Consider the following 22,825-nt stretch of genomic DNA (forward strand, 5'->3'; position numbering starts at 1 on the left):
AGTCGCCATCTGCAAACCGTGGACTCCTCCTCTCTATCCCAGAACTCTCACCTCCCTTCCGGATCCATGGAAGTCCCACAGGCTCATCCAGTTCATTGCATCCGTCCTCCTCCTCCTAGACCCCACCACCCCCAGGCCTAGCCCAAAGCCTGCGCACTGTCCTTGACACTGCCTCTTCCTAGCCCCCTCGCCCAAACTCTGCCTAGTTCGCCTCCTCACTCCCCTCACACTGGGCCCTCCCTTTCCTTCCCCTCACTGTCCACCTCATGGGACCATGCCAGGGTATTCTCGCAGCCTCCTCGGCGTCCTGCCTCTATCTTCCTCCATACAGCTTCGGGAGGCTCTTTCCAAAGCACAAATCTGACCACGTGACTCCCCATTTCCCGGGGACGAGGGCTGGCCTGCCCCCGCCTGCCTCTGCGACCCCGGCTCAATGCCCTAAAGCCTGAATGTGCGGGCCACGACTGGCCCCTGTGAGTCCTCCGGGCTCAGCCTACCGAGGTCACGTCTGCAGGCAGCCTTCTGGGGACTCCTCACTGGGGGCCACCAGCCCGAGCTGCCCCTTCCCTGCAGGACCACGCCTGACCGTCCTTCTCAGCAGCCGCGTCCGTCCCCACAGGCAGGTGGCCCCTCGAGGGCAGCGGCTGCGCGGACTCCCCGGCGGCCGGCCGAGCCGCGGGTCAGGTGGACGGGGAGGGGTGGGGGCGGGCCGCCCGGGAGCGCGTGTGTGGCGGGGGCTCGGCGTGGGTGTCGGGGAGGGAGGCAGCCGTCCGAGGCCGCGCTGGGCGCGCTGGGCCGGGCGGGGCGCGGGCCTTGGCCGTGGCTGTGGAAAGAGCAGGGTGGAGGCCCCGCCCCGACGCGCCCCTCCTGCCGCCCGCCCACTCCAGCAGCCGCGAGGGGCGGCCGGCAGAGCGACGCGGAACCCTGCCGGCGCGGACCCCGGACCCCGACGCCGCCCGCCCAGCCGCGGACGCCCCTGCCCGGAGCCCTCGCCGCCCGGGCCGCCCTCGAGGGCCGGGAGCGGCGCCCGGCGGCCGCGCCCGCAGGTAAAGGCGAGGAGGCGGGCACTGGGGCTCGGGCTGGGGGGCTCTGAGGGCAGGACCTGGGCTGGGCTTCCCCCAACACCATGCGGGATAGCACGGCCGGCGCCTTAGACTCCGGGGTGGGGACGCGGTGGGGGACTCGGGCCAGGGGGTCGCCTTAGAATGGGGGACCCCTTCCCGTTCCCTGCGCCCCGTTCCCTCCCCGGCAGGATCCCAGTAAAGCCCCCTCCTCCCTTCCTCTCCCAGAAGCGAGGGCTCCAGCATCAGACAGTGCCGGGTGCAACCCCCGACGATGTGGCTCTGGGCGCGTCACCACCTCCCGGTCTCCCGTCCCACCTGTAAAGTGGGGATAACAAAGCCGCCTTCACAGGGCGGTGGAGGAGAGAGGAGGGAGTGAGGGGCCTTAGCATCACTCCGCTCTCACTCGTGCCCCCATCTCTCTGCCATTGCTGATTTGCTGGAGACCTCCCAGTTATAAGGTTTTTCTGCCTTGGCCCCCAGGTTCCTCCTATTCTAGGTGCCCTGTCAGTCCCCTCGCCCCAAACTGGAGACAGGTTCCCAGGAATGTTCCTGTCAGGGGCTCAGCATCCCCCCAGCTCCAGACTGAGACTTGCAGGGGGTGAGGGCCGCTGCCTGGCCAAGAGGGACTGGGGTCCCAGGGCCCCAGAACAACCTCCCAGTGTCTCTGCCCTGGGTCTGGAGCCACCCTAGCCCCAGAAATCCGCCAGGTAGAGAAATGCTATTCTGCCAGAGGGCCCAGGAACGCTATTGCCATGGGGAAAACTTTGCTGGTTGTATGTGTGCACGCACGTGTGTTTGCCTGTGTGAGACCATGCTGGGTTCCTGACACAGACATGCGGCTGACCTCCTTAGGGGTGCCGGAGCAACCAGAAATCATCCCTCCCGTCTGCTATCAGTACCTCTTGCTCAGGCTGGCAGCATGGGCCCATCCACTCCTCTTAGCAGAGTCCCCTTGGCAAGGACAGCCTCCCAGCAGCTGTACTGGGCATTTGAAAGGTCTGGGGGCCGTGGAGCTGGATGGCTGGAGGGTCAGGCAGCCTGGGGTTCCTCTCTGGGGACTGAGCTAGGATCGACTGATCCTTACTGCCCCAAGCAGATGGGGCTGCAGAGCAGGAGTTGGTGATCTTTGGAGAGACACCATGCTTGGTGGTCTCCATCAGGGCACAGGTGCTGTCACTGGCTTCCCACTGGACTGGTGAACACCTACAAACCCTTGGACACACAATGACCCTAGATGATAATGAGGAGAAACCACAGACACACTCACCCAGCCACACACAGCCTTGCACCCTTCTGAGAGCCACGCACAGTCACACACCGACCCAAACATTCATTAGATTCATGCGGACACACTCCTCTAATGAAACATACACCACCACAAGACACAGGCAGACGCATGCACACACACCCAAACTCCTACAGACACATGGCAGGCCCCACGTGGCCCAGCCAGACATACTCAGACAGGACGGCACACACACACATACGCTCACAACCAGACACACTCACCAGGGTTTCTTTCTCTGGTTTCACTTCGTCTACCGCAGTGAAAATGAGAATTTCCGCTCTTTGGCTCAGAGGAAGGGGAAAGAAAATATGGAAGTGAATGTGTCTGTTAGCAAGAGGGAGGAGAAAGATACTAAGCAGGGCTGTCAGCCTGAGCCCCTGTACTCCACTACCTTCTCTGCTCCTGCCTGAGCCAGAACAAAGGACGCACAGCCCCAGCTTCCTTGCCCTGCTGGTCCCCCAGCCCGCTCCAGAACTCTTAATGGCAGGGATGGGGCACCTCTTACAGGGAAGTGGGGCCTCAGATGCACTGGTGCCATCCGTGGCAGGAGGAACGTACAGTGTTGGGTCGGAGGAACGAGAGAGACACAGTGACCTCTCCTCTGGGGTGTGGCTGTGGTCTCACGGTGCCCTGCTAGGTACCTGAGGAGGGGCACCATGCAAGCCGAGGTATAGATCAGGGAGGGTGGCACCTAAGAGGTGATCTGGCCAGGGCTTTCAAAGATGATAATTTTGACAGGTGCAGGGGGTGGAAAGAGTGAATGGGAGGGTGTTCCCGGCTGAGGGCACAGCTCGTGCAGAGGTGTGGAGGGGAAGCTTCAGGGTTCTCTCAGGGACAGTGAGCAATGGGAGTAATGGGCACTGTTGGATCACACTGGGGAGCGGGAGGGACTCATGACTTTGAGGTCAGATTTCTAAGGGCCCTGTCCAGAGCAAGGGTGTGAGCTGCAAATGATATAATCTGGGAATCACTCTGGCTGCTCTGGGGAACAAGGATGAAGGGGGGATCTTCGAGGCCAGGGAGATCACAGAGGAGGCTGGGCAGAGGTTAAGGAGAAAGGTGACGGGGGATGAAGTGGGCGGTTGCCATGGGGATGAGAGGAAGAAGTAGATGGAAAGGAGTAAGCCGGTTGGCGGTGGGGCCAGGAGCCTTGCACTGGATGGCTGTGGCCTGTCCCCAGAGAAGGCAGATGCAGGGGAGATGTGGGTTTGGCCCTGGGGTCTGATAAGTTGAGATGACTGGGAGCTGGGGGCTGAGTGTAGCCTTGAAGCCTGGGTGGGTTTGTGAGGCCATATGTGGATACACATGTGCCCAAGTACCAGTCATGGAAGTCTGGCTCCCAGAAAGAGAATTCCAGGCCCACTTGTTCTGAGGGCATTTCCAGAGTGGGTGGAGTGTGGACAGCAGATCTTGAGTGAGGCGGCATGTGCTGTGTGGAGAGGAGCTGGCATTGGGAGTCAGACAGATCTAGGACTTCCCATCTCTGTGCCTCAGTTTCCCCATCTCTAAAATGGGAATGCTGTACTGGTCTCCAGAGTTGTTTTGCCTGCAGAGAGGTGAGGAGTAGTCCCAGGTCACACATGGGATGGGGGCATAGCACCTAGATCTTCCGATCAGTGTCCATTCCGCCTCTCTGGTTGGACCCTGGGAGTGGACTGGGGAGGACCTGGCCGTGCTTCCATTCAGATTCTTGGAAAGTTCTGAATTGGAGGCTGACTATCCCCATGCAGCCTGGATGGGCTGGGATTCCTGGCTTTTGAAGGGGAAGAAGAGGTCACATGTGGGGGTGGTGGAGGGCTAGTGCCTCATGGGGAGAGCCAGGTGGCACTGCTGGCCCAGCTCATGGATGGGGTTATGGAGACTCAGAGGGGACCTCACCTGAGGTCACATGGCAGCCAGAGGCAGAATCGAAACAGAGGCCAGGATCCCAGACCCAGGTGCCCTTCCTCACAAAGGCTGCCCTCCCTCAAAGGACATGGAGCAGAGGGAACCTTGCTATTTGAGGTTTTGTGATTTCTTTCTTTTTTTTTTTTTTTAATTTTTTTGAGACAGACTCTGGCTCTTGTCTCCCAGGCTGGAGTGCAGTGGCACAATCTTGGCTCACTGCAACCTCCACCTCCCAGGTTGAAACAATTCTCCTGCCTCAGCCTCCCAAGTAGCTGGGATTATAGGCGTCCACCACCATGCCCGGCTAATTTTTTGTATTTTTAGTAGAGACAGGGCCAGGCTGGTCTTGCACACCTGACCTCAGGTAATCCGCCCACCTTGGCCTCCCAGAGTGCTGTGATTACAGGGGTGAGCCACTGTGCCTGGCCAATAACAAGGAATTAGAACAGCAACTTTTTTTTTTTTTTTTTTTTTTTTGAGACAGAGTCTCGCTCTGTTGCCCAGGCTGGAGTGTAGTGGCATGGTCTCGGCTCACTGCAACCTCCGCCTCCCAGGTTCAAGCCATTCTTCTGCTTCAGACTCCTGAGTAGCTGGGACTACAGGTGAACACCACCATGCCCAGCTAATTTTTGTATTTTTTGTAGAGATGGGGTTTCACCATATCGGCCAGGCTGGTCTCAAACTCCTGACCTCATGATCCACCCGCCTTGGCCTCCCAAAGTGCTAGGATTACAGGAGTGAGCCACCGTGCCATGCCTGGTCTTTTTTTTTTTTTTTTTTTAAGACGGAGTCTCACTCTGTTGCCCAGGCTGGAGTACAGTAGCGCGATCTTGGCTCACTGCAACCTCCACCTCCTGGATGCAAGCGATTCTCCTGCCTCACCCTCCTAAGTAGCTGGGATTACAGGTGTGCACCACCAGGCCCAGCTAATTTTTGTATTTTTAGTAGAGACAAGGTTTCACCATGTTGGCCAGGCTGGTCTTGAACTCCTGACTTCAAGTGAGCCACCCACCTTGGCCTTCCAAAGTGCTGGGATTATAGGTGTTAGCCACCATGCCCGGCCTTTCTTTCTTCCTTCCTTCCTTCCTTCCTGCCTCTCTCTCTCTCTATTTTTTTTTTTTTTTTTTTGAGACAGAGTCTCACTCTGTCACCCAAGCTGGAGTGCAATGGCATGATCTCGGCTCACTGCATCCTCTGCCTCCCGGGTTCAAGTGATTCTCTTGCCTCAGCCTCCTGAGTAGCTGGGATTACAGGCACACACCGCCAAGCCTGGCTGATTTTTGTATTTTTAGTAGAGATGGGGTTTCACCATGTTGGTCAGGCTGTTCTTGAACTCCTGACCTTGTGATCTGCCCGCCTTGGCCTCCCAAAGTGCTGGGGTTACTGGCGTGAGCCATTGCGCCCGGCCTCTTTTTATTTATTTATTTTTTTGAGATGGAGTCTCTCTCTGTCACCCAGGCTGGAGTGCAGTGATGCAATCTTGGCTCACTGCAACCTCCACCTCCCGGGTTCGAGCAATTCTCCTGCTTCAGCCTCCCTAGTAGCTGGGATTACAGATGTGTACCATCACTTCCACTAATTTTTGTATTTTTAGTAGAGACGGGGTTTTGCCATGTTGGTCAGGCTGATCTTGAACTCCTGACCTCAAGTGATCCGCCCGCCTGAGCCTCCCAAAAGGAATGGAATCTTAATTGTCATATGTCTACAGTGTGTGCGGCATTTTCATAGCACAAGGGGTTTTTTGTGGAGGGGGAAAGAGGAATAGCAGGCATGAGAAGGTCAGGCCCAGAGACAGCCCAGAACTGTGAGGGCTGGGATGGCATTTTCTATTATCTAGGAACCCTTGGTGGTCCCTGGTGGGTCCTGCGAGGGAGGGAAGCCTCTGTGAAGAGGCGGGGCCTGAGCTGGGGGTCCTGGCCTCTGGTCTCAATTCTGCCACTGGCTGCTGTGTGACCTCAGGAGAGTTTTCCTCTGAGTCTCTGTAACCCCATCCATGAGCTGGGCCAGCAGTGCCAGCCTGCCTCTCCTTACAGCCTGTGGTGAGGAGAAACCTAGATTGCGGGATAGAGGGGTCAGTACTCTCCTGAAAGATCCCAGGTGGCCGACTCTTTGGTCTCCACACCCGTCCAGTGTCCACAGCCCCCACCACCCGGAAGTTGTCCTTTCTGGCTAGCCTCCTTCCTTCCCACTGTGCTGGCTGCCACCAAGCTCTGCGTGGGCACTCCAGACCACGCTCCCTGACAGGCGACCACGGCTCTGCTCGTGGCAAGCATTCTTTTCATAGTTCCTGGAGCACAGCAAATCCGGCTGCTTAGCCAGGAATGCAGAGCCCCCTCCTGCAGCGGCAGCAGGGGCTGGATTGGGGGTGGAACCCCAGGGGGTCAGGCAGGAGAGACTGAGGGGGTGCGAGGGACCGACCTTCACCCCAGTACACACCATGCCTCAGCTTGGGGGAGCCAGAAGGCTGTCCTCATCTTTGGACTTGCTTAGCTTGGGGCCAAGTTCTGGGACCGTCCTTCCCTGGCTGGGGGAACTTGAGCAAATGACGTCTCTCTGAATCTCGGTTCCTGATCTGTAAAATCGAGTTTATAATACTAACCTCACAGGGCTGTTGAGAGGTGTCATGGTGATTTTATTTATTTATTTATTTATTTATATTTATTTATTTTTTTGAGTCGGAGTTTCGCTCTTGTTATCCAGGCTGTAGTGCAATGGCGCGATCTCGGTTCATTGCAACCTCCACCTCCCCAGTTCAAGCAATTCTCCCGCCTCAGCCTCCCAAGTAGCTGGGATTACAGGCACCCACCACCATGCCCAGCTAATTTTTGTATTTTTAGTAGAGACAGGGTTTCTCCATGTTAGTCAGGCTGGTCTTGAACTCCCGACCTCAGGTGATCTGCCTGCCTCAGGCTCCCAAAGTGCTGGGATTATAGGCATGAGCCACTGTGCCTGGCCAGTGATTATATTTATAATAGGGCATATTTATTTAGGATTCCTATATGCCAAGCACTGCTCTGAGTCCATTACACAAAATTAACTTGTTTAATCCTCACAAATGCTCTGTGAAGCTGGGCTGGGCAGCTTTATATGGGCTGGGCAGAGCTGGGTTCAGATTCCACCCCTTTCACTTCCTAGCCTGGTTACCTTGGAGAATGGATGTGACCTCTCTGGGACCTAGCGCTCTTCCTCAGTAAAATGGGACAGCAGTTCCAGCCTTCCAGGGTTACGGGAGTAAATAATACCTGGAGTTCCCATTTCATTGATGAAGAAGCTGAGGCCCAGATGGAGGTCTCATGCTAGTAAGAGCTAGGGCTGAGATAAGGATGCACGCAGCTGGGCTCCAGAGAGGTCCTCTTAATCCGACATGATTTTTAAAGCAAGACTCTTAGCCCAGAGCCTGCCCGTAGTAGGAGCTCAGAAATGGGAAATTTTCCCATGAGCCCCATCTCTGACAGGAGCCAATTGTTCACCTCATGGCCATCAGCACCTCAGTCTGGAAAGTTGGAATGGGGAAGTGGGCCTGAGGCCCTGGCCAGCCTCCCTGGAACCCTGCAGCTCTCAGAAGCTGGTGGGGGGTGGGGGGCGGGGGGTGCAGACTGTCCCACCCACATCTGGTCTGGGATTTAGCCAACAGCGGCAGGCTCTGTGCAAAGGGGAGACGTCGCCAGGGGAGGGGCTCCAGGAGGGGATTAGGGAAGGCAGCCGGGGGTGGAGGTTAAGAACAGAGTCCCATTGAAGTCGACTCAGGCACCGCCCTGGCTTACCCACTCACCCCGGCTTCCTATTTGTAAGACCGAGGGGACCTTGGCCCACTGGAGTAGACTCCTGAGGCACCTGATAGTAGCTGCCCACTCTGCTCCCAGCCTTGCCTGTCCCTGGTGCCATCTAGGTTGAGGCAGCACAGGTAGGGTAGAGCAGGAGTAGGGGGCAGGGCCCGTGGCTGAGGTCTTCAGGGAGCCCAGGTGTACAGGGCTTTAGCCACCTGGGGGCCAGGCAGAGCTGGGTTCAGATCCCACCTCCTTCGCTTCCTAGCCTGGTTTCCTTAGAGAATGGATGTGACCTCTCTGGGACCCAGTGCTCCTCCTCAGTAAAATGGGACAGCAGTTCCAGCCTTCCAGGGTTACAGCAGTCAATAGTGCCGGGAGTGTGCCTAGTGCTATGTCCAGTGCATACAATGAACTTGGGATGCAGACACCGTTGTTATTAATGGTTAACATGGGGGAAGGGATTGGGGAAGCAGCTTTAGGTAGGATCCGCATCTCTGATCCTGATATTCAAGGCATTTCTCAGTCTGGCCCCAGCCAGGTCTCCTCTCCTCAAATCATCTGTATGGTGAAGAGCCTAGGCTTTGGAGCCTGCAGCCAGGGTTCAAATTCAGGTTCTACTTTTTTTTTTTTTTTTTTTAAGAGATGGAGGTATCACTATGTCGCCCAGGCTGGACTCAAACTCCTGAACTCAAGTGATTCTCCTGCCTTGGCCTCCCAAAGTGCTGGGATTACAGGTGTGAGCCACCATGCCCAGCTCCAGGCTCTATTTTTCATGAGCTGTGTGATGTCGGGCCAGTTACTTATCCTCTCTGTCCCTTAGTTTTCTCATCTGTAAAAAGGGAAGATGAAATACTTTTGTCACTGGGTTGTTGTGAGGATTAAATGAGATAATTCATGAGAACACCCCGAATGGTACCTGGCACACAGTGGGTACACAATGACTATTAGCTATGATTAGTTAGTTTATGTGTTTGTTTATTTTATTTGGATTCTCTCCATCCCCTGAATATATTCAGGGCTTTTACACTCTCACACATGCTGTTCCCTTGGCCCAGGACTGATCACCTCTCTCTACTACCAACCAGTTAAATCCATGTTCATCCTTCAAAGCCCAGAGCCAACTTAAGTCATTTCTTCTCCCAGAGTCTCATGGTACTGGGAGGGGGCTGGGGCCAGAGAAGCTAGGGCTAAGCTGAGCTGGAGGGTCCTCCTACCTGGGCTCCATCATCCAGGCTGTGGCCCCATGACCCAGCTCTGGGGTCATAGTGTTCAGAGTGGCAGGATGGAGGCAGGGCTCAGCTGAGTTGGAGAGAAGGCCTAGGAGCTGCTGGCTCTGGCATCTGGCTGCTTGTGCAGCTATAGACAGGACTGGATGTCAGAGTTTCCATGGGAGCAGGCAGAGGCAAGCAAGCAGCTGGGGGAGAGAGTGACGCGGCCTGCAGGCCTCCCTGCCAGGTGGGCTGGCTGGGCGTCCCCTCCCCATCTACCCCAGAGTCATGTCTGGGTCTGGACTTTAGCCCCGGATCCTCTGCGTACAGCTATGTGACCTGGACTACGACTTTTGTTAGATCCTCGCACCATGCCTGATTGAAGCAGAAAGGGGGACCCAGCCATCCAGGGCTCTGACCACATCACTTCCCCCACTAAATAACCCTCCATGGCTCCCCATTCCTCTCCATAGAAATCCAAGCATGGAATTCAGATTTCCTCACCATGTTGCCCCAGCCTCCCCATCCCCCAGCTCTTCTGGACCTTCCCTGTATATTACTACCTGAAATTCCTTCTATCACCTCATCTGCCTTTCAGACTCCAACTCATCCTTCAGGACCCAGCTCCAGTGTCCCTTTCTCCAAGAAGCCTTCAGGGGAAGCTTAAGGCGGCAGTATTCCCTGCTTCATGCTCCCACAGCCCAGAGATCTTTGCCAATTGTGTGATGACCGCTTGTCTGATGCCCCCAGCCCTTCAGGGCAAGGCAGGGCAGGGTATGGGATTGAACCATTTCTGTGGTCCATGGCCCAGGCTTGGGTCCTCCACATAGTAGAAGCTTCCCCAGCAGGGATCCTAACCCAAAGTAGGGGCCACCCCAAACCAGAGCTGACATATGGGAGGGACTTCTCCAGCATGCGAACCTGGGACACAGAAGGGGCGTCCTCAGCCTGGGCCCTAGGACAGGAGGAACTCCTTGAATCCAGGGCCAGGCACCCCGTGGGTATTGCTAAGTGTGCACTGAATGAATGGAGTCGTGGAGTATGGGGCACACACCCTGCTTCCCTCAGGGGAGGAGGGAAATGAGAAGAGAGACTGAGGTTGGGGCCGGGTTTCCAGCAGGGGGTTCTGGTAAGAAGCCTGGGTCAGGCACTGGTGTGGCTGTGGGTTAGGGCAGGAGGCTTCCCAGGCTCCCAGGCTCCTGATGTCATCGTCTCACTGTTCTTCCTTTTTTTTTTTTGAGACAGAGTCTTGCCCTGTCTCAAGAGTGCAGTGGTGCAATCACAGCTTACTGCAGTCTTGAACTCCTGGGCTCAAGCAATACCACCCCCCTCAGCCTCCTAAGTAGCTGGGACTACAGGCGTGCACCATCATGCCCTGCTAATTTTTAAAAAAATTTTAGTAGAGACAATGTCTCCCTATGTTGCCCAGGCTGGTCTCAAACTCCTGGGCTCAAGCAGTCTTCCCACCTTGGCCTCCCAAAGTGCTGGGATTACAAGCGTGAGCCACTGCCCCATAGCCTCACTGTTTCTCTTTTTCATCCTCAGGCCCTGCCTCTGCTGGGACCTTCCCAGGCCCCTCCAACCTGAAAGGTAAGCTAGGTTTGGGGACGGGGTTTTCTGATATCTCAGGCCGGATGAGGCCTGTGTTCATTGCTGTCTAACCTCACTCCCTCCTGCTGCACCGGAAGCCCCTTCCAGGCCCAGAGAGTCCTGTGAGCCACCCCTTTTGCAGGTGACCTCAGCTCCCTGCAGCCTGGGCTTTAAAACCCTGGCCCAACTCGGAAGCAGCTTTTTCTCATTTGTGAACTATTTCGCCTGGCTCCTTGGCGGGGCTGTGTTTGCTTGGCCCAGCCTGGGTGCAGTGGCCTGGCTGTGCTCCCGCCAGGCCCCCTCCCTGCCCAGCCCAGCCCCTCCTGCTGCCGCTGCCGCCGCCACCACGCGGGGTAGCCGCAGAGGCCCAGGAATCTTGGCAGGCGTGGGGAGGCAGCGGGCGGCGGGTGGCGCTCCGGAAAAGGCTGCAAATGCGAACCAGAAGGTGAGGGATTGGAGGCTGAGGAGGCCCCGCCTGCCCCTGCCTGAGGCCTGGGGGTGGCTGGGTCTGTAGGGGCCCTTAGATGTCCAGTTCCCATCAGAAGCTCAAGGCCTCTGCTGGGAGACAAGCGATGGCCCCAGCTGAGGCCGGAGCCCCTGGGTGGGGAAGGGCCAGCTGCCTGGCTACCTGCCGGAGAGTACATGGCTGCCCTCAGGTCTGCCCGCTGCCGGGCCTCTTCTAGTCCATCTGCCCCTGCCTGGCTGTTATTACCTTCCTGGGCACTTTGTTGTCCCGAGATGCTCCTCCCTAGGGGAGCAGTGGAGAACCTAGACTCAGAGATGGGCAGAGGCCAGGGGCTTGGTCACCTGCAGGAGGGAGGTTCGGTGCAAGCCCCCTCCAGCCTGGAACCAAGAAGGACTCAGGAAGAGCAACAAAGAGAAAGTGGCCCTGTGATAAGCCACCTGAGGGCTTGGCTGGATGAGGGAGGTGGGTTTTCAGAGGCCTGGACCTGCAGCCCCCAGGCTACAGGCTTCATTGAGCACATGCCCTGTGCCTGCCTCAGGCAGGAGGGAGGTGTGGGTGGGGAAGAGGTGCTTTCAAGCAGGTGGGTGCCCAGAAGGAGCTGTTCTGCCTGAGGGAGGCAGGGAAGGCTGCTTGGAGGAGGAGGCTTTTGAGCTGGGTCTCAAATGAGAACTAATATGTTTCCATCGAGGAGAAAGGTAGAAAGGACAACCCAGCAGACAGGATCATGCAGGAAAAGGCAGGGACAGGGAGGCAGTGAGACATCTGGGGTGTCTGGATCCTAGGGTGTTGGGGGAGGAGCCCAGGGCTGTGGTGGGCTCCTCTCACTCCCTAAATGTAGGCATGTTCCCCAAGGGGGAATCCGTGGGCCTCCTCCAGGCTGCAGCAACTCCGCCAACGAACCTGTATTTTTTTTTTTTTTTTTTGAGATGGAGTCTCGCTCTGTCGCCCAGGTTAGAGTGCAGTGGCGCGATCTCGGCTCACTGCAAGCTCCACCTCCCAGGTTCCCGCCATTCTCCTGCCTCAGCCTCCTGAGTAGCTGGGACTACAGGCGCCTGCCACCACACCCAGCTAATTTTTTGTATTTTTAGTAGAGATGGGGTTTCACCATGTTAGCCAGGATGGTCTCGATCTCCTGACCTCGTGATCTGCCTGCCTCAGCCTCCCAAAGTGCTGGGATTACAGGCGTGAGCCACCGCACCCAGCCATGAACCTGTATTTTTACCTCTAGCCCATGTCTCTCTCCCGAGTTCCAGAGCCCCAGGTTCACTGCTCCTTGGGTGCCCCCCTACCCTGGAAGCCTTCCTCATCCAGTCATTTGCTCCGATTTCAGCTTGGACCGTCCCACCATCACCTGCCCCCGTGGGACTGTTGAACTCTGATCTCTCCTTCAAGCCTCCTTCCGATGCTACTTCTGAAACTAAGGCCACTTGTGGTCTGGGAGCCTCACTTGCAGGGGTGAGGGATGTTGGGACTGTTAGGTGGAACTGAAGTCTGGTAGGGCAGACCAGGTGGGCAGGTGGCAGCACTCCTCTCCTGCCTTCAACCTGGGTGAGAAGGTGGCCCCCAGGCAGCCCTGCCCTGATCTGGCCACCTCCCTCCACCCTCCAGCTCCCAGATACCAGGCTCCTCTTTGGCTTTGGGGCAGTCCTCATCTGCACAGCAGACAGAGAGCTCAGCTCATGGGCACTGGACCCCCTGCCAAGTCCCTTCCCAGACCTCGTGGAGCTGCTCAGGCATTGTCCAGAGAGGTCAGACCCAGACCTGACGTTAACAGGAGCAGGTGTGGACTGTCAGTGCTGGCCTTCCCAAGGGTCCCACACAGTGACCAACAGCTAGAGATTTACAGAGCCTGGAACCCAGAAAGGGACCTAGGCACAGGACATGGGAGAGGACAGAGAAGGACAAACAGTGTCAGAGATGGGTGGATAGGTGGGATAGTGATACAGAGACAGGAGGAGAGAGACGCACAGAGACAGAGATGTCAAAGACACACAGGAGGCGAAGGCCTGGGTTCAGCGACACACAGCCATGGACTGAGGGATGCAGAGGGCACAGCACACACTCTGGTGGCTCCTGCATCGAGCTGGTCCCTGGCCCTCTCCTTACCCACGTGACTCTTAGACCTAGAGTGTGTGCCTCCAAACGTGACCTCAGGGCTTTGCTGGGCTCAACATATATCTCTCAACCCCCTCCTTCCTAACTGGTCCACATTCTACTGAGTCTAAAGCATGCCTCCTCCTCCAGGAAGCCATGTGAACTGCAGAATAACATGGAATTTATCCTGCTGGTACCAGGAAGCTACTGGAAAATCCAGAGCAGGGGACAGCCATGGGCAGAACTGTGCCAACGTGTGGTTCACAGACAGGCAGCGTCAGCGTCCTCTGGGAGCTCGCTAGAGAGGCAGATGTTGGGCCCTATCCCACACCAACTGAATCTCGATGGGGCCCCAGAACCTGCATGGTGATAGGCTGTCCCAGTCATCCAGATGCAGCCTAAAGTGTTAGAAGCATTGTGGGAGTCTCCATAGGCTATGTTGAGAAAACAGAGAGAAGCTGGGGCTGGGGGACTGTGTGAGACTTTTATGATCATCCAGGAGAGAGTGTGGCCATTTAACACACTTTTACTTAGTGACGGGGGTGTGCCAGGCGCTGGGCTGAGTTTTGGGGGAATACAAGGTCTGCCTTAGGGTGACGCTGTGGGAAAGGAGGGGAAGGAACAGAAGTGAGAGAAATAGAGCAGGCAGAGTCCACAGGATAAGGTTGGAAGTTTGGGGGAAAGGAAGAGAGATGTCATGTATAGTTGTGCAGGTTGGCTACTGTACAAGGGCACCCAAGAAAGGTGATGAGTAGGAGCTGAGTTGGCTGAAAAGTGGGGTACACCAAGGCATAGAGGGTTTCCTGTAAGGAAGGAGGGTCAGAAGTGATGTTCACCCTTAAAACAAAAATAGGCCAGGCGTGGTGGCTCACGCCTGTAATCCCAGCACTTTGGGAGGCCAAGGCGGGCGGATCACGAGGTCAGGAGATCGAGACCATCCTGGATAACACGGTGAAACCCCGTCTCTACTGAAAATACAAAAAAATAGCTGGGCGTGGTGGCAGGCGCCTGTAGTCCCAGCTAATCGGGAGGCTGAGGCAGGAGAATGGCGTGAACCTGGGAGGCGGAGTTTGCAGTGAGCCGAGATCATGCCACTGCACTCCAGCCTGGGCGATAGAGCGAGACTCCGTCTAAAAAAAAAAATAAATAAATAAATAAAAAAACAACAACAGAAGTGATGCTCAGATTTTTGGCCTTGGCACCTGGGGGTACAGGGCACTTGGGCTGGGGAGAAGCAGGTAATGAGGGAGAAGGTAATGACAGCAGTTTGGGTGGGATCTCTGAGGGACAGCCAGGGGACATGCTCAGCTGATAGTTGAACACAAGGGTCTGAGGCTCTTTGGGAAGCTGAGATGGGAGGATCACTTGAGCCCAGTAGTTCTCTAGAGCAGCCTGGGCAACATGGCAAGACTCTGTCTCTTAAAAAACTTAAAAATTAGTCCAGTGTGGTGGCTTACACCTGTAGTCCCAGCTGCTCAGGAGGCTGAGACAAGAGGATGGCTTGAACCCAAGAGTCTGAGGCTGCAGTGAGCTGTGGTCATGTACACCACTGCACTCCAGCCTGGGTGACAGAGCAGACTGTCTCAAAAAAAAAATGGCTCAGGGGAGACATCATAGTTGGAGACAGATGTGGGAGTCCTCGGTGATGGAGTTGGTACTGTGGGAGCTGGTGGGAGCTAGACGCTATAGGAGAAACATCCAGAGAGAAGAGATGAGGCCTGAGCCAGCTCCTTGGGCAAGCCTGGGTCTGGAGAGTGGGCAGAGGAAGTGGGCAGAGAAGATTCTGAGGAGGAGCTTTTCAAAGAAGGAGAAGAGCAGAGTGACAAGGTGGAGCACCCCGAGGAGAGAGGGTGGAGGGGGAGTGAGTAGGGCCTGAGGGTGGAGAGCATTCTTTCAGGAGGCTTGGCTGAGAAGGGCTGGGGAGTGATGAGGGTGGCTGGGGAGGGGTCAGGCCCGTGTGGACATATGGATGGAGAGGCTGGAGACTAGGGGGCAAGGGCAGGCAATGGCAGACAGTGAGAGGCCCCCGAGGAAGAGGTGTGGAGGGGCCTGGGCCTTGCTTCTTCTTCCGACATTCAGGAAAGGAGGATGGGAAAGGGCTCCCCAGTTTCTACCAGCTGGGAGAGTTGTGGGGCAAGTGGGGCTCAGGAACCCTGGAGAAGTCTGGAGCTGCCAAGCTGGGCAGTTGGGGTGGGTGTCATGCCCAGAGGGTGAGGAGGGATCCTCTGCTCCTCCCCAAGGTCCATAACTCAGTCCTAGTCCTGAGTAGGCTTTGTAGCCCCTGGTCAGTTTCATCTCGGGAATGGTCGGGGAAAAGGTCAAGAAAGCCAGAAAATTGACTTTAGAAGTTTATTTTATAGGCCAGGCACAGTGGCTCATGCCTATAATCCCAGCATTTTGGGAGGCCGAGGCAGGTGAATCACTTGAGGTCAGGCGTTCGAGACCAGCCTGACCAACATGGTGAAACCCCATCTCTACTAAACATACAAAAAATAGCTGGGTGTGGTGGTGTGCACCCCTGTAATCCCAGCCACACGGGAGGCTGATGCAGGAGAAATGCTTACACTCAGGAGGCGGAGGCTCCAGTGAGCCAAGATCTCATCACTGCACTCCAGCTTGGGTGAGAAAGTGAGACTCCATCTCAAAAAAAAAAAAGTTCATTTTACAAGATCCTGACCTTTGGCAGCAAGTAACCTGAGCTTTTGAAGAGATGGAGGAAAGAAGTTGCTTTGCAGCAGGATGAATTGAAATTAGAGTGAAGAGAGGACTTCCAGGTCATCAGGGTAGCAAGATAGGGCGGCACACATGGAGGGGCTGGTGGCTTAGATTATCTCAGTTAATCCTTTTTTATTTTTTTTTTTAAATGAGAGCAAGCTCATTAAGAAAGTAAAGGAATAGGCCTGGTGCGGTGGCTCACGCCTGTAATCCCAGCACTTTGGGAGGCCGAGGCGGGTGGATCATGAGGTCAGGAGATCCAGACAATCCTGGCTAACATGGTGAAACTCCATCTCTACTAAAAATACAAAAAGAAATTAGCCGGGCATGGTGGCGGGCCCATGTAGTCCCAGCTACTAGGGAGGCTGAGGCAGGAGAATGGCGTGAACCTAGGTGGTGGAGCTTGCAGTGAGTCGAGATCGCGCCACTGCACTCCAGTCTGGGTGACAGAGCAAGACTCCGTCTCAAAAAAAAAAAAAAAAAGGAAGTAAAGGAATAAAAAGAGTGGTTACTCCAAGGCCTGGTGCGGTGGCTCACACCTGTAATCTCAACAGTTTGGGAAGCTGAGGTGGGTGGATCATGAGGTCAAGAGATCGAGACCATCCTGGACAACATGGTGTATACCTAGTAGAAACCCCGTTTAGTAGAAACCCCATCTCTACTAAAAATACAAAAATTAGCTGGGTGTGGTGGTGCATGCCTATAGTCCCAGCTATTCGGGAGGCTGAGGCAGGAGAATCACTTGAACCTGGAAGGCAGAGGTTGCAGTGAGCCGAGATCGTGCCACTGCACTCCAGTCTGGCTCTGTCTCAAAAGGGAAAAAAAAAAAAAGAGTGGTTACTCCATAGGCAGAGCCCCTGAGTTAATCCTTTTGCAGATGAGGACACTGAAGTTCAGAGGGTTTAAGTGACCCATCCAAGATCACCCAGCTGGTAAGTAGCTGTGCTGAAATGGGAGTCCAAGGGCTGCCTGGACCTAGGAGGGCCTTAGAGGTCTCAGGGCTGGGTCCCTGAAAGGGAGGGCCTGAGCCAGAAGTGCTGTTCACCTGTTGTGATGACAGAGACAGAGCCAGGAGGAGGAGGGGAGAGAGGAGTCGGGGTAGAGACGCAGCAAGAGCGCAGAGAGCAAGGCTGGGGAGCATGGAGACAGCAGCGCGGGGCGGGTGAGCAAGCAGGGCAGCCGGATCCCACAGCAATGTCTCCACAACAGGAAGCGTCTCATAACATACCTGTGGTTTGGCCAGGCCCTGGGGCTACCTGAGTGCCCCCACCGCTCCCTCAGCTGCAGTTGCTCCCTCTGGGGTGGGTGGGGGGCTTGGAGCAGTAGGGGCCAGCGCGGGGCTGCGTTTCATCCACCCACCCTGTGGGGGTCTGCCGGTCCTCTGGGAATCTAGCGGGTGCCTGGGGTCCTGAGGCACCAACTCTCAGGCCCCCCTTTTTTATTGAGACCTCTGATCACTCACCTGTGAAATGGGATGGGAGAGTGGGCAGGTCTTTCAATTCCATGCTACCACCTAGCCCTCTTCTGCTGGTCGCCCCTAGGAAAGGACTCTTTCGGAGACCGGGACTGCTGGGAAGGGTCGCTGCTAGCTAATGTCCTTTCCCCTCTTCAGGCATTTCTGGGGGCAGTGAAGGGGTCTGCTTCTTGCCAATTATTTCTGCTGGGGCCCATTTGCTGCACACCACCGCCACCCCGCCACCATTGGTCTGAAAGACCCCAGAGCACTCCCCACTCCCAGCCGGTCTCCTTGGCCTCCCTGGGAGGAGGCCCAGGCTGCCACAAAATGCTGACTTGGACAAAATGCTGTTTTATGGGGATTTGCTGAAAAGGGGGGAAATCCCCGTTAAGGACTTGCAGCTGTCCAAACACTGCATCTACCCGAGGCCGCCACTGCACCGTCCTCTGAATCAGCGTCTCCTGTGTACGTCCCACCTCGGGCTCCGTGCCCCTGCCAGCCCTGCTTTCTTCCTGCCTTCATTTCCTAAGAGGTCACCAGAGAGGGTGATGGCTTACCCGGGGTCACACAGCCAGTCATGGGCAGAGCCAGGCTTGAGCCTCAGGGCCCAGCCCCTGACCCTTGACAGCCCTGCTTGGCCGCTGTTCCCCATGGGGAGAGCAAGGAACACAGATGAAGTGTCCTTCCCTGCACACCTCTAATCCCAGAGCACGTGGTTCTTAGTTGAGGTCCTATGATTGAGGCCATGTGAATGTTCCTTGCTCTTCCTGTTCTAGCCCAGATGCGCCCCTTGGACCTGGGGAGTGGACTCCCTGGGTGAATGTGACATGTATCTGTGCAAAGCTGAGGAAAGGACTGAGTGTGTTATTGGTGTGTCCTTTAAATTTGATGGTGAATTGAGTTCATCAAACACTGTGGAGCATCTCTGTGGGCCAGCCAAGCCCTGTACAGGGCAGAGTGGGGGAGCGTGGCGGAAAGAGTTGGAGAGCTACGGGGGGAAACAAGAGTGATGACGGGGACCCATGGGTATCAGCAGGCCTCAAGGGAGGCGTCCAGCCAGTTTCCCAAGTGTCGAGAGGGCAGAATGTACAGAGGCCAGAGAGCCCCAGGGAGGCCCGGCATGTGTGCAGGAAGCAGGGGAGGTCAGGGGGCAGGGACTGCAGTGAAAAGGAGGCAGGTGGGCAGGGGGCTCAGAGGTGTCCAGGCCCCTGTGGCTCTGATGGTGCTGGGGTGGGGGCAAACCGTCGTCTCTGGGCTGCCGGTTTCAGCATTCCAGGGGGCATCATTTCTTTTGCAGCCCCTTGAATAGGCTGCACACACCCTTCTCACTGCTGTGGCCCGTGCGCACTCCCCAGCTCCACCCAGATGGGCGCATGCCGGGTTCCAGCTCTAAGAGCCAGGGTGAGCCTCCTCTCAAGCCCACAGGCCCTTGGAGTTGGAAGAGAGACTCCTCTGTTTGCGTCTGTCTCTGCTGTTGCTCTCTGCCTTGCTCTTCCTCCATGGCACTACATCAGAGTGGCTAGGAGCTCGGGGTTCTTTTTTTTTTTTGAGACAAGGTCTCACTCTGCCACCCAGGCTGGAGTGTAGTGGTGCAATCACGGCTCACTGCAGCCTCAAACTCCCAGGCTCAAGCAATCCTCCCACTTCAGCCTTCCAAGTAGCTGGGACTACAGGTGCACCACCATGCCTGGGTAATTTTTAAAATTTTTAGTGGAGATGAGGTCTCACTACATAACCCAGGCTGGTCTTGAACTCCTGAGCTCAAGTGATCCTCCCATCTCAGCCTCCCAAAAGTGCTGGGATTACAGGCATGAGCCACCGCATCCAGCTGAGTTCAGGTTCTTAGCGGGCCTCTCCGGAAATCCCTGAGTCTCCTCATTTGTGAACTAGCACCTCTTGCCCAGGGACACTGTCAGAATTAAGTCACGTATTGCGTGTAAAGCCTCGTGGTGGTTCCTGACACCTGGTCTTCCAGCTGCAGTCCTCACTCAGACCCTCCTCACTCATGGCGACACCTCTTTGGAGTCCTGGCATCAGACCTGACCTCAGCGAGCGGAACGCAGTGCAGGATGGAAGGGTCTGAGATGGGGCAAATTCAGGGAGCCAAGAGGGTGGGTCAAGGATACTTGCTGGAGGACCTCCATTACCAAGGAGGAAGGAAAGGTGGACAGCTTGCAGGGGTGCCGCCTGGGCTCCTGGCCACACTTGGGGCTGTTTCTTTGGCACCCTGCTGCCTGAGCTCCTCGAAGTCCTCTTTGCCCTGAGCACCCTCCCAGCTGCACCCTCCATCACTCCCGACCCCCAGAAGCCAAGGCTGTTCTGGATCCTCTTGTGGTGGTGTCAGGACTTTGACCATGGGCCAACCAGGCCAGAGCAGCTCCTCCCCTCCCTCGGCTTCCTGCCACACACTCTGCCCCTTCCATCTGCTCCCCCATCCCCCTGTCCACCCACCAAGCAGAACATTGTGGTTCTGTGCACATGTGGGCAGCCCCCGAGCTCAGGTGGCCAGTGCAGGAGGGCCCTCCCCTGCGCAGGAGAGTGGGGATGGTGTGGTGGTTAGGGGCTGGAACTCGGGACTCGGACTGCCTGGGCTTAGGCTCTCACTATGGTTCTCTTGGCGAGTGGCCCCCTCGGGCGGTTTCTTCATCTCTTGTTTTTTTTTTTTTTTGACAGAGTCTCTCTCTGTTGCCCAAGCTGGAGTGCAGCGGTGCCATCTCAGCTCACTGCAACCTCTGCCTCCTGGATTCCAGTGATTCTCCACCCTCAGCTTCCCGAGTAGCTGGAATCACAGCCACCATGCCTGGCTTATTTTTGTATTTTTAGTAGAGATGGAGTTTCATCATGTTGGCCAGGCTGGTCTTGAACTCCTGACCTCAGGTGATCTGCCTGCCTCGGCCTCCCAAACTGCTGGGATTGCAAGTGAACCACCATGCCCTGCCTCCTCCTCATCTCTCTCTCTCTTTTTTTTTTTTTTAAGTGAGACAGGATCTCGCTGCTGCTTAGGCTGGAGTGCAGTGGCACAAACACAGCTTACTGCAGCTTCTGCCTCTTGGGCTCAAGTGATCTTCCTGCCTCAGCCTCCTGAGTAGCCAGGACTACAGACCTGCGCCACCATGTCTGGCTAACTTTTAAATTTTTTTGGTAGAGACAGAGTTTCACTATGTGCCCAGAGTGATCTCAAAGTCCTGGGCTCAAGCGATCTTCCTGCCTAGGCCTCCCAAAGTGCTGAGATTGCAAGTGTGAGCCACCATGCCTGGCCAGTTTCCTCATCTCTAAAACAGGGATAACATACCTCACAGGCTTGTATGAGGATTACATGTAAAGCATGAGGCCAGTGCCTGGCAAGGTACCCCAGCAGCATTCCCCGGTGGGTCAGGCCTGCGTAACGTGGCCTTGATGGGTTCTGCCATCAATCATAGCAAGGTGAGGCGGGTGGCCTGTGCTGAGGGGAGGCTCTGGGTGAGGCCTCAGCTGACACTTAGACTCTTACAGTTGGAGCTTCCATTCCTTCCTCTGTAAAATGGGGGTAATAACTGCAGGATCTTCATGGGTTCGTTGAGGGGATTAAAGTGAGCTGTGGCCTTTGAGGCCTGGATCTCTCCTTGGCATACGGGGACAGATGTGGCAAGTGTTACTATGATACTGAAGCTCAGGAAGGTTAAATGGCCCATCTGAGGTTACAGAGTGGGTTGGTGGTAGAACTGGGATTCGAACATGAGAGCTGACAGGTCCATGGATCTTCTCTGGAGCCCTGCATTAATTCCTGCAAAGCTCCATGTGATACTGAGCTTGGAGGAGCAGGGACCTCAAGCCCAGACCTAGCCTGGCCTGAGGGAGGCCTTCTCCCCACACACATCCCCAGATGCGCACAACCCACCCTCAAACTCCACTTGTTGCCAGGCACAGGTGCAGAGAGGTCCCTGCATAGGGTGAGGGGAACCCAGAGCAGGGATTCAAGGGGAAGTGGGACTTTCCTCGGGTATGAAAAACACCAAATAGAACCTCCTTCGAATAATGGGAGCCCACTCTGAGCCAGGTGCAAAATCTCTACTTATCACAGCAGCCCCAAGAAGCAGGTTTTAACCCACTTTATTTTTATTTTATTTATTTATTTATTTATTTATTTTTGAGATGGAGTCTCGCTCTGTCACCCAGGCTGGAGTGCAGTGGCACGATCTCAGCTCACTGCAAGCTCCGCCTCCCAGGTTCACGCCATTCTCCTGCCTCAGCCTCTCCAGTAGCTGGGACTACAGGCAAGTGCCACCACGCCTGGCTAATTTTTTGTATTTTTAGTAGAGACGGGGTTTCACCATGGTCTCGATCTCCTGACCTCGTGATCCGCCCTCCTCAGCCTCTCAAAGTGCTGGGATTACAGGCATGAGCCACCACGTCCGGCCTATTTTTATTTTATTATTTATTTATTTATTTATTTATTTATTTATTTATTTATTTGAGGCAGAGTCTCACTCTGTCACCAGCCTGGAGTGCAGTGGCACAATCTCGGCTCACTGCAACCTCCGCCTCCCTGGTTCAAGCGATTCTCCTGCCTCAGCCTCCTGAGTAGCTGGGACTACAGGTGCATGCCACCACGCCCAGCTAATTTTTGTATTTTTAGTAGAGATGAGGGTTCACCATGTTGGCCAGGATGGTCTTGATCTCCTGACCTCAGGTGATCCACTCACCTTGGCCTCCCAAAGTGCTGAGATTACAGGCACGAGCCACTGCGCCTGGCCTATTTTTTATTTTTTGAGGCGGAGTTTTGCTCTTGTCGCCCAGGTTGGAGTACAATGGCATGATCTCGGCTCACTGCAAGCTCCGCCTCCCAGGTTCAAGCAATTCTCCTGCCGCAGCCTCCCAAGTAGCTGGGATTACAGGTGCCTGCCGCCACACCTGGCTATTTTTTTGTATTTTTAGTGGAGATGGAGTTTTACCATGTTGGCCAGGCTGGTCCTGAACTCCTGACCTCAGGTGATCTGCCTGCTTCAGCCTCTCAAAGTGCTGGGATTGCAGGCATGAGCCACGGTGCCCAGCTAACTCACTTTAAAAAAATAACAGGTGGGGGCCGGGTGTGGTGGCTTACGCCTGTAATCCCAGCACTTTGGGAGGCTGAGACGGGTGGATCACCTGAGGTCAGGAGTTTGAGACCAGCCTGGCCTACATGGTGAACCCTCATCTCTATTAAAAATGCAAAAATTAGCTGGGCGTGGTGGCACGCACCTGTAGTCCCAGCTACTCAGGAGGCTGAGGCAGGAGAATTGCTTGAACCCAGGAGGCAGAGGTTGCAGTGAGC

General features: G+C 55.7%; 1 protein-coding gene across 1 annotated transcript in view; it reads left to right on the forward strand.

The window, feature by feature from the left end:
• Positions 1-880: 880 nt before the first annotated feature.
• The window catches only part of COL8A2 (collagen type VIII alpha 2 chain), a 28,615-nt gene continuing 6,670 nt past the window's right edge, over positions 881-22,825 (forward strand). Inside the window, exons 1-2 of the mRNA XM_002811051.5 lie at positions 881-1,046; positions 10,760-10,804. The gene's annotated coding sequence lies outside the window, so the exon portion shown is untranslated. The remainder of the gene's footprint in view (positions 1,047-10,759; positions 10,805-22,825) is intronic.

Source organism: Pongo abelii, chromosome 1, assembly GCF_028885655.2.
Source record: "Pongo abelii isolate AG06213 chromosome 1, NHGRI_mPonAbe1-v2.0_pri, whole genome shotgun sequence".
NCBI lineage: Eukaryota > Metazoa > Chordata > Mammalia > Primates > Hominidae > Pongo > Pongo abelii.